The sequence below is a fragment of the Hordeum vulgare genome, chromosome 2H, assembly GCF_904849725.1.
Source record: "Hordeum vulgare subsp. vulgare chromosome 2H, MorexV3_pseudomolecules_assembly, whole genome shotgun sequence".
NCBI classification, from domain to species: domain Eukaryota; kingdom Viridiplantae; phylum Streptophyta; class Magnoliopsida; order Poales; family Poaceae; genus Hordeum; species Hordeum vulgare.
This window is the reverse complement of record NC_058519.1, coordinates 164,189,478-164,207,441: the sequence shown is the minus strand read 5'-3', so window position 1 is coordinate 164,207,441 and position 17,964 is coordinate 164,189,478. Positions and strand designations below refer to the sequence as shown.

Genomic DNA, 17,964 nt, shown 5'->3' with positions numbered 1-17,964 from the left:
TTTAATATCTTCTACTCCACTTTCAATGGTTTTAGCATCAAGATAGATGGACTCCGAATCATTGGGGCGTTTTTTAACCAAAGTGGATTCATATCGATCCCCATCATCATTAGGTTTCACACAAGAAAACAAAGATTCAATGAGAGTCACACCAAGCACTTTAAGATCTTCGTGATTCTTATCACGAGAACATGCCTTTTTAAGGCATTCATGTCTAGCACGAATTTGGGCGGTTCTTTCTTTGCTCTCACTCATGGAAACACGCATAGCTTTCAAAGTTTCATCTATATTGATCTTGGGAGGGGAACATCTAACTTTCGAAGCATCAACGATGTTCTTATCACTAGACATTCTATCAACGCTCCTAGCCAAATCGTCAATTTTGAGTAGTTTTTCCTCTATGGACGCATTGAAAATCTTTTGTGAGTTGATAAACTCTTTGATATTACTCTCCATATCAGAGGGTAATCTATTGTAATTTCCATGAGTATTGTTGTAGGAGTTGCCAAGGTTATTAGAGGGATTACTAGGAAAAGGCCTAGGAACATAGTTTCCTCTAAAAGCATTGTTGTTGCCAAAATTATTCCTACCAACAAAATTAACGTCCAAGCTAGCGTTGCTACTCTGAATCAAGGAATAAAGGGCGTGTTTGGTTGGGTGGCTCGCACCTGGCTTGCATCCGAGATGCAAAATGGCCCATGTTTGGTTGGCTGCATGGTCTTCTCAGCCTGGCCCAGTCGATGCAAAAAGAGGCCTCCCAGCCAGGCTGAGGGAAACACACGATCGGAGCGTTTCTTTCATGCAGGCTCGTTCTTGCCTTTTGCCTGCACCCGCGATGCAGCTCACCACTCCGCCGTCGTCGTCCTCGCCAGAGGATGATGTCGCTCCTCCATGCCTTTCACTGGGCCACGAGTCTACGCGCCGCCATGCCAGCCCCTTCCCCACCACCGGCGCCACCCCTCTCCCCCACCGCAACGCCCCCTCCCTGCGACGAGCCCCACGGCCAGAGCCAGCTCGCAGCCACCCCCTCCCTCCCTGCGGCGAGCCCTCCCGCCTCATCCAGCCCACGGCCACCCTCCTTCCCCACCACCGGCGCCACCCCTCTCCCCCACCGCAACGCCCCCTCCCTGCGGCGAGCCCCACGGCCAGAGCCAGCTCGCGGCCACCCCCTCCCTCCCTGCGGCGAGCCCTCCCGCCTCAGCCAGCCCGCGGCCACCCTCCTTCCCCAACACCGACGCCACCCCTCTCCCCCACCGTGGCGCCCCTCCCCGCGGCGAGCCACCTGCTAGAGCCATCCCGCGGCCACCCCCTCCGTCCCCGTGGCGAGCCCCCCGCCACAGCCAGCCCGCGGCCACCTCCTCCCTCCCCGCGCCGAGCCATCCCGCGGCCACCCCCTCCCTCCCTCCCCCCGTTACATAATTAAGCTCAATTTTTACTCGAAATAATTAAGCCCAATTCAGCCTACCAAACATCATCTGTCATGTATAGCATCTCTGGTGCATCCGTATCATGCAATCAACCAAACACTCATCTCACCCCATCTCTGCATCCACTCAAACAGGCCAGGCTCACCCAGGATGCCCCATACGATGCAGGCTAGAGCCACCCAGGCAACCAAACACGCCCAAAAGGGCATATCATTAGGATCTAAAGGATCACTTCTAGTAGCAACCAAATTAATTAACTCATCCATCTTAGCACTCAACGAGTTAATTTCTTCTATAGCGTGTACCTTCTTACTAGTAGGTGACCTTTCAGTGTGCCACTGAGAGTAGTTCGTCATGATATTGTCTAGGTGTTTTGTGGCTTCTCCTAATGTGATTTCCATGAACGTTCCACCTGAGTCAGAGTCCAAGATATTTCTAGAAGCGAAATTCAAGCCAGCGTAGAAGATCTGTATAATCATCCAAAGACTCAAGCCATGAGCGGGACGATTTCTAATCATCAATTTCATTCTCTCCCAAGATTGTGCAACATTTTCATGATCAACTTGCTTAAAATTCATGATATCATTATGGAGAGAGATAATCTTAGCTGGTGGAAAATACTTGGATATGTAAGCATCTTTGCACTTATTCCAAGAATCAATACTATTTTTGGGCAAAGACGAAAACCAAGTTTTTGCTCGATCTCGCAACGAGAAAGAAAAAGATTCAATTTAATCACATCATTATCCACATCTTTATTCTTTTGCATATCGCAAAGCTCAATGAAGGTATTAAGATGGGATGCGACATCTTCACTAGGAAGGCCGGAGAATTGCTCTTTCATAACAAGATTCAGCAAAGCAACATTGATTTCGTATGATTCCACACTAGTGGCGGGAGCAATCGGAGTACCAATAAAATCATTATTATTAGTATTCGAGAAGTCACAAAGTTTGGTGTTTTCAGTCATGGTGACTTCAGCAAGCAAGCAAACACACAAGCGAACAGGAAGCAAGCGAGAAAAAGGCAAACGAAGGAAAGGGCAAATATTTTTGTAAATTTTTGTTTTTCAGAAGTGGGGGAGAGGAAAACGAGAGGCAAAAAAAGTAAATGCAAGAGATGAGTTTGCGACACTTACTTGGATGAGTTTTTGACTTGATCCTCCCCGTCAACGGCGCCAGAAATCCTTCTGCTACTTGTCAAACAACAGCCCCAAAAATTGACACAGTGATGGAGACTTGCTTGCGTTGGTTTTTCCCTTGAAAAGGAAAGGGTGATACAGCACAGGAGCAGTAAGTATTTCCCTCAGTTTGAGAACCAAGGTATCAATCCAGTAGGAGAATCTCGTAAAGTCCAGAGTACCTGCGCAAACACAAAAGAGCTTGCACCCAACGCTATACACGGGTTGCCAATCCCTTCAAGATTGATTGCAAAGTGAGATCTGAAGGCGGAAAGTGCAACGAAGTAAAAGAGAATGTTGAAAATATGGTGTGAAGTAGACCCGGGGGCCATAGTGTTCACTAGAGGCTTCTCTCAAAATAGAAAATATTACGGTGGGTGAACAAATTACTGTCGAGCAATTGATAGAACCGCGCAAAGTCATGATAATATCTAAGGCAATGATCATACATATAGGCATCACGTCTGAGCCAAGTAGACCGATACTTTTTGCATCTACTACTATTACTCCACACATCTACCACTATCCAGCATGCATCTAGTGTATTGAGTTCATGACGAACAGAGTAACGCCTTAAGCAAGATGACATGATGTAGAGGGATAAACTCAAACCAATGAAGAAAACCCCATCTTTTTACCCTTGATGGCAACAACACGATGCGTGCCTCGCTACGCCTTCTGTCACTGGGTGAGGTCACCGCACGGTATGAACCCAAAACCAAGCACTCCTCCCATTGCAAGAATCATAGATCAAGTTGGCCAAACAAAACCCACAACTCGAAGAGAATTACAAGGATATGAAATCATGCATATAAGAGATCAGAAGAAACTCAAATAAGATTCATGGATAATCTGATCATCAATCCACAATTCATCGGATCTTGACAAACACACCGCAAAGAAGATTACATCTGATAGATCTCCATGAAGATCACGGAGAACTTTGTATTGAAGATCCAAGAGAGAGAAGAAGCCATCTAGCTACTAGCTATGGACCCAAGGTCTATGGTGAACTACTCGCGCATCATCGGAGAGCCAATGGTGTTGATGAAGAAGCCCTCCGTATCCGAATCCCCCCTCTGACAGGGCACCAGAACGTGCCACAGATGGGATCTTGTGGAGACAGAAGCTTGCGGCTGCGGAAAAGTATTTTCGTTGATCTCCTGATTTTTTCTAGGATTTTAGGGAATATATAGGCGAAAGATCTAGGGCAGGGGAGGCCCAGGGAGCCCACAAGCCTGGGAGGCGCTGCCCCCCTAGCCGTGCCATGAGGGCTTGTGGGGTCCTTGGTGACCCTCTTCCTTGGTTCTCAAGTTTCCCGATTGGCTTCTGTTTCGGAAATAATCTTTTTGGAAGTTTTATTCCGTTTGTACTCCGTTCAAAATTCTCCTCTGAAAAGGGTCAAAAACACGGAAAAAACAGGAACTGGCAATTGGCACCGAGTTAATAAGTTAGTCCCAAAAAAGATATAAAAGGCATACAAAACATCCAAAGTTTGACAAGATAATAGCATGAAACCATCAAAAATTATAGATACGTTGGAGACGTGTCAACCGTCTTTAATGAAACTTAACGACCAAAATAAAAGGTTGTTGGTTCTATGACCAATTGTTTTCATCACTAGCCATTTGCCCACACCACGTCGGATCCGACGTGGCAAGCTCAGGTGGCAAAATTATGACCAAATGAAAAGGTTGTTGATTAGACTCGGCCCAGTCCAGTTTGGTATCTATATGGGCCAAGCCCATTAATTTGGTCCATTTATATATTTTTTTCCTGCCAATTTTTGTGAGCAGCACGAGCCTAGCCCAATAATTCTGCCATTTTTGATAAAATCATCTCTTTATTTCGTAGACCATGGAATTTTACATCACATTTCTTGTTGGGCCTCAGCCTTTTGTAGTCCAGTTTTTTTGCCTCAGCCTTTTACAGTCCTGTTTTTATTGGCCCTCAAGCAGGGAATTTTATATTAGGACTCACCACTCTTCCGTTCTGTATATGCTTCATTTTCAGTCAATATTCAATTCAAATAGAGGCTAAAAATGTAGAATATTTCAGAATACAAAGTATCGTGTTTTCTAATACACAAAAATATCGAAAGATGACAAGCTCCAATTAGCTACTCTTCGATTGCTCCAAGTTCCAGCTTCTTCATCGTGGAGCTCATTCCAGTAGTCAACACTTCAACGAACGAATGACAACATCTACAGGTTATAAACAAAACAATTAGGAACAGAATAAAAATAAAGCATTTTGCATTTGGTGCGAAAATGGTTAGAGTAGATAGGAGCTTCAGTAGCAGAGCAAACCAAATTGAATCGAACATAGACCGACATTTGCATATGGATATGTTTGTTTGACTCATTTACACATGCTACCATTAATTTGAAGAACTACATTTTTGAATCTACTAGTACTTAACATAATTTACATTAATACATTCAGTTACTTGAGTATACTGACATATATGGTCACTCTAAGATAAATTACACACAAAAAGAATAATATTCAGGAGAACTTTGAAGGAAAACAAGTATGATGCACCGGTTGATCATAGAATCCGTCAATGTTCAGCAGACCGACCTGGTATACGGTTGCGGGAAATACATATACCAGGAATAAATACAAGTAGTGACAGAAAAACACAATGCATGAGTCGACATTATTGATTACTGAATGATCCAGTCCCACCCGCAGAATCATATCTGATTCAACAACCAACTAAATAGCAAATTTGGCAGGCGTGCAAATATAATAATAGCGACGGGAGGGATATAAGATAAATATAGATCTGACTATTGTGTCTATCGCCTCAAACATATAGCATTTTCTATTGATAATCAGTTGTGCAACAGAGAGGCAACAAAATAGCTTTCCTCTACATGACACGTCGTGCCTTTTTCAGATCCCAGAACATTGATTTGATAACATTTTCTATTCATCAAGTGTGCAGGATTATCCTATTAGATGAGCGAATATTAAGGTCAGGAATGCAAATTGCATGCCTTCCAAGTGATGCTGATATCTCCTTTGATTATACCCTCTTCACAAGGATTTGTTGCCATGCGAGTGAAATTAATTAGTAGCCACATCTGAACAAAGCTACTATGATCAGATCAGAACGACCCTAATGATCGACATTATAATAAAGAAAGAACATGTCCATACCTAGCTACTAAAATAGTGTGGGTTGATAGAACATATGAAGACAAGCACATCATCCCCAGATGATTGGGGCTGTATGATTTTTGTATGAAAAGCACCAAGAACAGAAGCTAGTTCTTACTAGCTTCTTATGTAGTCCTAGTTGTGCCCAAGTGATCACTTCACACAACTCCTCCAAGGTTCCGTAGCCGACTGTCAAATTAACTGAATTGTCAAACTCAACAGCACAAAATATGTATGATTTATTCCAGATTTTATCGCTTGTGGAAGAATTGGAGTGGGTTATTGAATTTGTACCTGGTAGGGAAATTAAAGAATTACCAAACCAATCCATTTCAGCCTTCCTCTCATGGATGCCAGAAACAACTCGAACTTCACCCACACGAACCCCAGTTACCTACAGGAGCATGAATTAGGGATCATAAGCACCAAAGCATTCAAGAGTAGTAATATAACCTAGTTGCGTCTTTAGATAACACTAAACTATAAAATTGACTAGTCTATCCAATCAAAATTTCCAAGAATAATGATCATAACTACCCAATCAATTAAGGCTAGACTAAGTAGTACATATCATCTTGTATGTTTGAAACTAAGAATAAATATGGTCAGTACAACAATTAATATTTAATTGTTGTGCTAATCCATATAATAAATGAGAATGTAAGCCTAATTAAGAAGAGTACATGTTACTACTCCTACAAGATCACTGCATATTCAAATGTGGTTAAGTGTACTATTTCTAGTTGTTTTCATAAAAACGAATAACTTAATATAGTCAAGTTACTTGAAAAGGAAAATGAAGCCAACCTACCATCAGATTCCACAAAAGTTTTAGACATTAGATTCACAAATATATGGCGATGCATCATCATTCATGAATTTGAAGCTAACCAATAAATATTCTACCAGCTACAAGCTTGCAGACCCAACAGTCAAGGTTCAAAAACACGTGTGTGGAGAAGTGCTTGCTCACCCAATGACATGTCGGCCGCTGGCATGGACGGCATGGGAGACGAGGCCCATGAGAATGATTGAGCCGCTCCCGTATACCAGGTCTATTCCCCTCTCCACCTTCGCGTGCGCACACACACAATGGAGCAGTCAGACACAGATCGGCCAGGTGGTGGAAATGAATCGAATTGAATTTACTTTGATTGATTCACTATAAGCATCAATCTGTCGTTGTTTAAGCAAGACCAAGCCAGGCGTATAAAAAGGTCACTACAATAAATATGTCAACTAACGACCTTATGGCAGTGACGCTCGTAGAAATGGCCATAAATCTACGACCATTTGAGACCAATTGGTCGTAAGATGTCCGGAGGGGTCCTAACCCTAAAAACTAACGACCATTTTCATCAGAAAGATCGTAACTTCCTGACTGGAAATGGTCGTAAAGCAGATAGCCCTGGTGCACTGCCTAATTTGTAGCTAATTACGACCAATATAGATGGTCATAGCTATGACTAGGTGCCATATCATCAGTTTTGCCTACATGTCATGTCCACGTGTCAATGTTTGCCCTAGTTTGTGAAGCAACCTGCTATTCTGTCATTCCAAAAATTCTCGAAAAATTCTCATAAATACTTTGGATCATATATTCCTCAAATATGTGAAAACCATTCCTTGCATAGTTCGAAAATAATTCAGCAATATTCATTTTCCTATTCTATTCAGAATAGCACTTTGTGAAGGAAGTGTTGTTTATATCTTTTTGATTGCCCTCAAAATTTTTGGGCACTCTTGTCTATCCAAATCATTACCTCATGAAAACTTTCGTATCCATTTTCCTAGTACATAATTCTCAGCAAATTTCCAAAGTTTGTGTTCACATAACAACTTTGTTAAGGAAGTACTAGCTAGGAATATTCTAATGAGTTGAATTTTTTCCACTTCTTCTATATGCCCAAACCATAGCTCTCCACAAAATTTGAGCCCCATCTAACAATCCATGTGAGCTCATCATCCAATCTTTGTTTCTGGTAATATTTTTAGTTTGTGAAGCAACTACATTATATATTGCTTTATAGTTGATTAAAATTTACCACGACATGAAACTGACCATATAACCTCACTCCACCAAATTTTAGCTCATTTAATTCAGCCAGTTTCCCTCAATATTTTTCCTAATATTATGTTCAGTAGAGAGTAGCGTGAAGGAAGTACAACTTATGTTTATCCACATTTCATGAAATTTTTACAGTGCCTTAATGTGCCCAAATTATCATCCACCTCCAAATTGCAGTTCAATCCAATCATCTATGTGAGCGCAGTTACAATTACCATTTTGTGTCCAGATTGGCACATTGTGAAGGAAGTGTCACTTTGGCATGTGCAAATGGTAAAAAACACTACAATGCCTTCATATTCCCAAATTATTATACACCAAATTTCAGCTCAATCCATTCATTCATTTGATCCCAGCTTCAACATCCATATTTTTGCACAGTGTGGTCCTTTTCAAAGCAAGTGCCACCTAGGTTCATCCATTTGAGCTAAAAATTTGCCAAGAGAGTCTCCTTAGTAGATGATCATCCTAAGCCAAAATTTAGGCCCATTGTCTATGTGCATTATCCGCACCGCTAATCAAACACTTGGCTGCTAATTCATATTTGAGATTAGTTCAGTCTCCTCGTGAGATTCTTCTACTGTATTCTTCTTCCTAACACCTACCGAGGGAGTGTCCAACTCACCAGACATGCCTATGCCACCCAGAACGCGTGGCAACACAACAGTCAGGTGGTGACCGCACGACTGGTATGCATGTTTACGCGCTCGGGAGTTGGGGCCCTCAACCACCATCCAAACCTTGATGTCAAGCCACCACACCATGTATTTCTGATTAAATAGATACTTATGTACCTATAAATGATTTTTCGGAAAAATAAAGAGCAAACTATAATGTAGCTGCAGTTCAAATTTGACCCGCTTCTAACTGATTCGATATAAATTTGTCTTTTTCACGAGAGGTGGATAAAAGCTTTAAACACCCAACCATTTTGTCAATTGTACATTAAATATGGCCTAGTATTTTAGAAAAATGATTTGGTCCAATTTTGAAACAAATATATGGTAGGTCCTTAAAAAAACTCATTTTGAGTACTCAAAAAATGGAAAATGAATTTTCCATCCATAGAAAATGAAAACATCCTTAGGCAGGATTGTTTACCATTCCAATACACATCCTTATGCACAATATGAGATCATTTGAACAAACTATGCCATGAATGTGGCCATAAGATTGATCATTTGGCTTGAAAGACATGAATCTTCACACATGATAGCACATTTCTAAGAACAATTTTTAAAAATAATTGTCGTATTACAAGGTTATTATTTTACGTGGTAACTTTGTCACATATAATGACACAATGTGAAGGTTTTCCAATTTTTGATTTTTTTTAATTTATGGCCATTTTAAAATGCGGTCAAAACTGCGGGTATGACCGTTCCTACCTAGTGATTGAATCTTGGAAAACCTTTAATGTTCCTATCATTAAATAGATACTAGTGTACCTAATAATCATTTTTGGGAAAAATAAAGAGCAAACAATGAGGCAACTGCAGTTCAAACTTGACCTGCTTTCATCTGATATGACAAAAAATTGTCTTTTTCACGACAAGTGGATCAAATCTTTTGACACCCAATCATTTGGTGAATTGTACATTAAGTGTGACCTAGTATTTTATAAAAATGATTTGGTCCAATGTTTCAACAAATATATGGTAGGTCCTTCACAAAAAGCTCATTTTGGGCACTTGAAAAATGGAAAATGAATTTTTCATACAAGGAAAATGAAAACTTCCTTAACCAACATTGTTTTCCATTCCAATGTGCACCCTTGTGGATAATATTAGATCATTACAACAAACTATGCCATGAATGTCGCCATAAGATTGATCATTTGACTTGTAAGCCATGAATCTTCACATATGTTAGCTCATTTCTAAGAACACTTTTTAAAAATAATTGCCGTATTACAAGTTTATTATTTTTCTCGGTAACTCTCTCACATGTAATGAAACAATGTCAATGTTTTTCATTTTTTTTGATTTTTTCATGCCCATTTCAAAATACGGTCAAAATAGCGGGACCATTCATACCTAGTGGTTGAATGTTGGAAAACTTTTGATGTTTCTATGATCAAACAGATTGTTTTGTACCTAGAAACGATTTTTGGGTAAAATAAAGAGCAAACTATAATGCAACTGCAATTCAAATTTGACCCGCTTCGAGCGGAATCGGCAAAAATTTGTCTTTTTCATGAGAGGTGGATCAAACCTTTTGACACCCAACCATTTGGTGAATTGTACATTAAATGTGGCCTAGTATTTTATAAAAATGATTTGGTCAAATTTTTCAACAAATATATGGTAGATCCTTCACAAAAAAACCCATTTTGGGCATTGAAACATGGAAAATGAATTTTTCATACAAGGAAAATGAAAGCTCATTTTGGGCATTAGAGACCCTCAGCTTTTGACCGTTTGTTTTTGGTCGTAATATTGAAGGTCACAGGTTAGCATATTTCTTGTAGTGGGTAGGCCCATTTAGAGAACGAAGGCACGACAGTGCATCCGGTTTTGGAAACCATCTAAAAGGTTTCTGGACGAACAAATATGTGTACTACACTTTTTCCACAGTTCGATGGTGTGCACCACGATATATACATGCACAAAGGCGACCTCCTACGCTTTTTACACAGTCACATCTGTAGATCATGTGGTGTTCTACCAATTGAATTAGCACTTGTTGTAACTCTCTCTCGGTTGCCATACAAACACGATTAGTCCACACGCATGAAGGTTATCCTGAAGCTCAGTCTCAGTAGAATATAGTGGCATGTTTCTGTTGCGTGATATATATAGTACTATGAGTGACTGATCCTGCTACCTTGACTGACTAGTGGACATTGGTGGTGATGGTGAGCTGCTGAAAGCACCATAACACATGATTTGGCCATGCATCTAGACCAGACCACGCCATGAAATGAGCGACTCATGGAATGGAAACGGTGAGCTAGACGACGCGCTCCTCCTCCATGAGATGTGTGAGTGGTGTAGCTTGCCCAGCTCCCCATGACCATGGCAGTACGCTCAGCCCACCTACCTAGGGAGCGAGCACAACCACCCCAATCCCATGACGGTGCATGGATCCCATGACCCCAACTTAAATCGACCAACCAAATCGGGGAGGGGTCGATGGGAAAAGGAGGCCCCTTTTCTATCTTCCCCGCAAGAACGAAGAGGAAAACAAACAACGCGACGACCAGAGTTGAGCCGAGAGCAAGCAAGGTGGCGGCAAACGGGGAAAGAGAAGACGCGGTCAAGGTTAGTTACCATCTCCTTGCCGAGCTCGACGTCGGTGTCCTGGTAGCTGGCCTTGCGGTCCTTGGCACTGCCCCAGCAAACGCAGATCCACCGGAAGTGCGATGCCCAACCCTCCGCCACCAACCGACCGCCGTCCTCCATGATGTCGCGACTCGGCTCCAGCGGCGCCAGCCCTGGCCCCACCTCCACGGCCGGCACGGCCCCGACAGCGAATGGATAGATGGGGGAGGGACGGACCTCGGGGTGAAGGCGACGGTAGGGGAGAGACAAGGGGGGGGGGAAGGCGAGGGCAGGGGCGAGGTGACTCGATCAGATCTGGAGAGTGAGGAAGAATGGAAGGGTGGGTTGGTGGTTACGGTTTTGGTTTCTCATAACAAGCTCCACCTTTGGATGGGTGCTGATGGATGGCTCAGATCATGTCATACTAGATGATCCGCGTGAAGGGAGTTTCTTCCCTCTCATTGGCCAGCTCAAAACTCAAATTTTTAGCCAAATCTCTGGAAGAAATACAGAAAATATTAAATATTTGTTACAAAATTGACTACATAATTTTCAAAAATACTAGACCACATTTTGAGTGTCAATATGATTCCATCCACGCTTAGTAAAAATAAAAATATCCAATACACAAAACCTATTTGAAGGCAAATGGTCAATGTTATGGCAACATTAATGCCATAGTTTGTTCAAACGACATCATATTTTGCACAAATTTTCATCTCGTTATGAGAAACAATGTTGCCTAAGGAAGTTTTCATATTCTTTGGACAAAGAATTCATTTTCCATTTTTAATTGCCCAAAATGAGTTTTTTAAGAACTTACAATATATTTGTTGAAAAATTGGACCAAATCAATTTTCTAAAATATTAGGCCATATTTAATGTACACTTGACCAAATGGTTTGGTGTCAAAAGTTTTGATCCACCTGTTGTTAAAAAGATAAATTTCCGCCCATTTAGTTAGAAGTGGGTCAAATTTGAGCTGCACCTACCTCATAGTTTGCTCTTTATTTTTCCAAAAATCATTTCTAGGTACAAAAGTATCTCTTTAATCAGAGAAACATCAAAAAACTTCCAAGATTTAGCCACTAGCTAGGAACGGTCATTCCCGTGATTTTGACCGTGTTTTCAAATGTGCATGAAAAATTAGAAATAAACTAAAAATAGGAAAACCTTCGCATTGTGTCATTATATGTGACCAAATTACCAGAAAAAATTAATAAACTTGTAATATGGTCATTATTTTAAAAAGTGTTCTTAGAAATGAGCTATCATGTGTGAAGGTTCATGGCTTTCAAGCCAAATGATCAATCTTATGGCCACGTTTATGACATAGTTTGTTTAAATGATCTAATATTGTGTGCAAGGGTGCATATTGGAATGGAAAACAACGTTGTCTAAGGAAGTTTTCATTTTCTTTTGATGAAGAATTCATTTTCCATTTTTCGAGTTCCCAAAATGAGTTTTTTTGTGAAGGACCTACAATATATTTGTTTACAAATTGGACCAGATAATTTTTCTAAAATATTAGGTCATATTTAATGTAAAATTGACAAAGTGGTTGGGTGTAAAAAGTTTTGATCCACCTCTCGTGAAAAAGAAAAAATTCCACCCATTCAGTTAGACGTGGGTCAAATTTGAACTATAGTACCTCATAGTTTGCTCTTTATTTTTTTCAAAAATCATTTTTAGGTACATAAATATCTATTTAATCACAGAAACACCAAACAATTTCCAAGATTTAGCCACTAGTCAGGAATGGCCATTCCCGCCGTTTTGACCTCGTTTTTTAAATGGGCATGAAAAATTCAAAAAAAACAAAAAATGGAAAACATTCGCATTGTGTCATTATATGTAAATTTGTAATATGGTAAATATTTTTTAAAAGTGTTCTCAGAAATGTGTTGTCATGTGTGAAGGTTCACGGCTTCCAAGCCAAATGATCAATCTTATGGCCACATTCATGACACCGTTTGTTCAAATAATACAATATTGTGCACAAGGGTGTATATTGGAATGACAAACAATGTTGCGTGAGGAAGTTTTCATTTTCCTTGGACGAAAAATTCATTTTCCATTTTTTGAGTGCCCAAAATGACCTACCATATATTTGTTGCAAAATTGGACCAAATGGTTTTTAAAATACTAGGACATATTTAATGTACAATTAACTGAATGGTTGGGTGTTAAAATCTTTAATCCACCTCTCATGAAAAAGACAAATTTCCACTAGTTCAGTTGGAAACGGGTCAAACTTGAACTGCAGCTGCCTCATAGATTACTTTTTATTTTTTTCAAAGATCATTTCTAGGTACAAAAGTATCTATTTAATCATAGAAACACCAAAAAAATTCCAATATTCGACCCCTATCTAGGAACGGGCATGCCCGCCGTTTTGACCGCATTTTGAAATGGGCATGGGAAATTCAAAAAAAAATTGAAAAACCTTCGTGTTGTGTCATTATATGTGACAAAGTTATCAGGAAAAATAAAAAAACTAGTAATACTGGCAATTATTTTTAAAAAGTGTTCTAAAAAATGAGCTATCATGTGCGAAGATTCATGGCTTTCAAGCCAAATGATCAATCTTATGGCCACATTCATGGCGTAGTGTGCTCAAATGATCTCATATTGTGCACAAGGGTGCATATTGGAATGACAAATAATGTTGCCTAAGGAATGTTTCATTTTCTTTGGATAGAAAATTCAATTTCCGTTTTTTGAGTACCCAAAATGAATTGTTTTGTGAAAGACCTACCATATATTTGTTGAAAAATTGGACTAAATTATTTTTCTAAAATACTAGGCCATATTTAATGTACAATTGACCAAATGGTTGGGTCTCAAAAGCTTTGATCCACCTCTCGTGGAAAAGACAAGTTTCTACCGATTCAGTTGGAAGCGGGTCAAATTATACTACAGCTGCATTATAGTTTGCTCTCTATTTTCCCCAAAAATCATTTACTGCTACATAAGTATCCATTTTATCATATATATATACATGGTGTGGTGGAAAGACGTCGAGGTCTGGATGGTGTTCGAGGGCCCAAACTCCAGAGCATGCAAACTAGCATGCCAACCACGTGGTCACCGCGTGACCTTGGCGTTGCCACGTGTTCTGGGAGGCCTAGGCATGTCTGATATGTCGGACACTCCCCCGGCAGGTGTTAGGAAGAAGAATACAATAGAAGAATCTTACAAGGAGATGGAACTGATGTCAAACATGAATTAGCAACCAAGTGTTTGATTAACGGTGGGGGAAATGAACATGGACAATGAGACCCAGTTTTGGCTGAGGATGACAATCAACTAAGGAGACTCTCTTGGAAAATTTTCAGCTCAAACGGAGGAGCCTAGCTGGCACTTGCTTTGTAAAGTACCACACTAGACAGAAATATGAATATTGAAGTTGGGCTCCAATGATTGAATGGATTAAGCTAAAATTTGGCGGAGGATGGTAATTTGGGCGTAGGTAGGTACTGTACAAATTTGATACCATTTGAACGTGCCAAAGTGGTACTTCCTTCACAATGCTCTTCTCTAGATAGAAATTTGGGAAAATTATTGAGAGAAACTGGCTAAATGAAATGAGCTAAAATTTGGTGGAGATAAGTTATATAGGTATCAACATTCCCTCGTAATGTTTCGTAAATAATTAAGCAATATAAAATATAGTTGCTTCACAAACTGAAAATATGACCAGAATAAAATTTTGGATGATGATCTCACATGGATTGCTTGATAAATTTAAAATTTTGCAGAGAGTGATTATTTGAGCATATGAAACATTTGGAAAAACTCTGATCATTTGGATAATCCTAGCGAGTACTTCCTTCACAAAGCTTCTTTTTGGATAGAAACATTGGAAATTTGCCGACAAACCTTTACTAGCCAAATGGAGCTGTATATTTGCATGTAGCAATGATTTGAATATGTAAGAGAGTCCGAAAAGTTTGAAGGAAATAGGAGGGGTCTAGATAGCACTTGCTTTGCAATGTGCCAATCTGGACAAAAAATAGAAATTGATGTTGGGCTCAAATAGATGATTGGATTGAGATGCAATTTGGAGAAGGATGATAATTTGGGCATATGAAGGCATTGTAAAAATTTCATACCATTTGGATAAATAAAAATGTTACTTCGTTCACAATACATTTAAAAAGGAGGTGGCCTTAAGTACCAATGCATCCATGTTCACAACCTCATGACCCTTTCTATTGGTCATAATTAGGTAGAAATAAGGTCATTGACCACTGTTGTCTGCTTTATGGCCATTTGGTTAAAGGCAATTTCCGGGTTTGAGCCCTTCCTAGCGAAATGGCCGTGGATTTACGACCAATTCAACTGATGTCACTGAGAGAAGGTCACAAGTTGACATATTTCTTGAAGTGATTGGAAAAGTGGCCCTGGGGCGTTCGGAAGTGCTGAACACGTGGCTGGATCAATGGAGGCTGAGCCGTCTGCTCGGTCGGAGGCGACTGAGCCGGCTCAACCTATATACCAGCTTGTCGAGGCGGGTCATGCTCCCCCTCAGCTATGCGTGGGCTGTCAAACAAACAAGTAGGATGTCTCCTTTGGTCCACCGCATTGGAGGCGTTTCATTGACGTTCAAGCCGCCATGCCTTAGCCTTCAAGTGCTCCACCTCTTCATTGATTTGAACCTACTGATCTGCTATCCGGGTGTTCTCAGCGTCGATATCTCGTTGTATATTGGCCATCTCTTCATGTAGTTTTACCAGCTCTGCATTGATTTCCTCGTGATTGTCTGGAGTAACGGCAACTGCACCGACTTTAGACATCCCGCCCATTAGATTCTTCATGGCTTGCGTCGGCGTTTTTCCAGATCCGCTGGCCCCATTGGCGGCTGTCGCATCTCGCTGATTCTCAGCAGGTGCAGCCCCTGCCATGTAAACAGTGACCTAGCAAGGCGGCTCTTGCAGGCCGTCAGAGATTGCTGCCTCAGGGAAGCCCCCAACCCCTCCATTGTAAAGAGGGTAGAATGAATCCATGTATCCCATGGATTACTCGTCATCAGAGCTAACAGGGGTGTCCCCATTAATCCCCGGCTCGTTTGGGAAGCTGACCCCCTGCGTAAAGCCAACAAAGATGCGACGTCGCCCGACCTCGCGTTTGGCAGGTTGAGCGAGCCGAGCCGGCTCGACGATGTCGGTGTAGGTGTCCACCTCGGGGACGGCCGTGCCGATTTTGCCGATGAAGACATGCATTTTGCCGAAGGGGACCCGGTAACCAGATTCCATCGAACCAGCCTCGGGTCCCGAGCTTGAATTGTCGATGTAGCACTTCCCTCGGCGGCTCTTGGTCATGAGACCAACCGCGTAGCTCCCGAACCCTGAAAGGGCTCTCTTTGAGAACTCAACTGCACCATATGTTGGCCCCACGATGGGCGCCAACTATCTTGGTTTTGTCACGGAAAATGTCCCCGTGAAAGTACTTAGTGATGGAGCCATCGCAACTAGGGCGCTGACGTCTACTACGCAACCTTCTCCTTGTAGACGTTGTTGGGCCTCCAAGTGCAGAGGCTTGTAGGACGGTAGCAATTTTCCCTCAAGTGGGTGACCTAAGGTTTATCAATCCTCGGGAGGCGTAGGATGAAGATGGTCTCTCTCAAGCAACCCTGCAACCAAATAACAAAGAGTCCCTTGTGTCCCCAACACACCCAATACAATGGTAAGTTGTATATGTGCACTAGTTCGGCGAAGAGATGGTGATACAAGTGCAATATGGATGGTAGATATAGGTTTTTGTAATCTGAAATTACAAAAATAGCAAGGTAACTAATAGTAAAAGCGAGGACGAATGGTATTGCAATCTGTGGAAACAAGGCCTAGGGTTCATACTTTCACTAGTGAAGTTCTCTCAACAATGATAACATAATTGGATCATATATCTAGCCCTCAACATGCAACAAAGAGTCACTCCAAAGTCACTAATAGCAGAGAACAAATGAAGATATTATTGTCGGGTATGAAACCACCACAAAGTTATTCTTTCTGATCAATCTATTCAAGAGTCTGTAGTAAAATAACACGAAGCTATTCTTTTCATTCGATCCATCATAGAGTTCGTACTAGAATAACACCTTAAGACACACGTCAACCAAGACCCTAATGTGACCTAGATATTGTGACCTCAAGTATCCGTGGGCTTGATTATACGATATGCATTACACAATCTCAGAATCATCTATTCAACCAACACATAGAACTTTAAAGAGTGCCCCGAAGTTTCTACCCGAGAGTCAAAACGTGTGCCAACCCATATGCATAGGTTCCCAATGTCACGAAACCTGCAAGTCGATCACAAAAACATACATCAATTACTCACATGAATATCCCATTGTCACCACAGATAGACACATGCAGGACATACATCAAGTGTTCTTAAAGACTCAATCCGATAAGATAACTCCAAAGGGAAAACTCAATTCATTACAAGAAGGGAGAGGGGGAAGAAAATCATAAGATCCAACTATAGTAGCAAAGCCCGCGGTACATCGACATCATGAAATCTCAAGAACACGAGAGAGAGATCAAACACATAGCTACTGGTACATGCTACTGTGACAACAAACCTTCCCTGGCAATGGCGCCAGGAATCCTTCTGCTTCGGGCTACGCCTATAGGGACTTCCTTGGCAAATATGCAAAGGATTTCCCCGCGGCCTTGGATCCTTGCGTTGGTGTTCCCTTGAAGAGGAAAGGGTGATGTAGCATGGCGGCGGTAAGTATTTCCCTCAGTTTGAGAACCAATGTATCGATCTAGTGGGAGGATTGCGTCAAGTCACAAGTACCTACACAAACACAAAGAGCTTGCACCCAACGCTATGAAGGGGCTGTCA

General features: G+C 41.3%; 1 pseudogene; it reads right to left on the bottom strand.

The window, feature by feature from the left end:
• Nucleotides 1-5,115: 5,115 nt before the first annotated feature.
• LOC123425991 lies at nt 5,116-11,247 on the bottom strand (annotated as a pseudogene).
• Nucleotides 11,248-17,964: the final 6,717 nt, after the last annotated feature.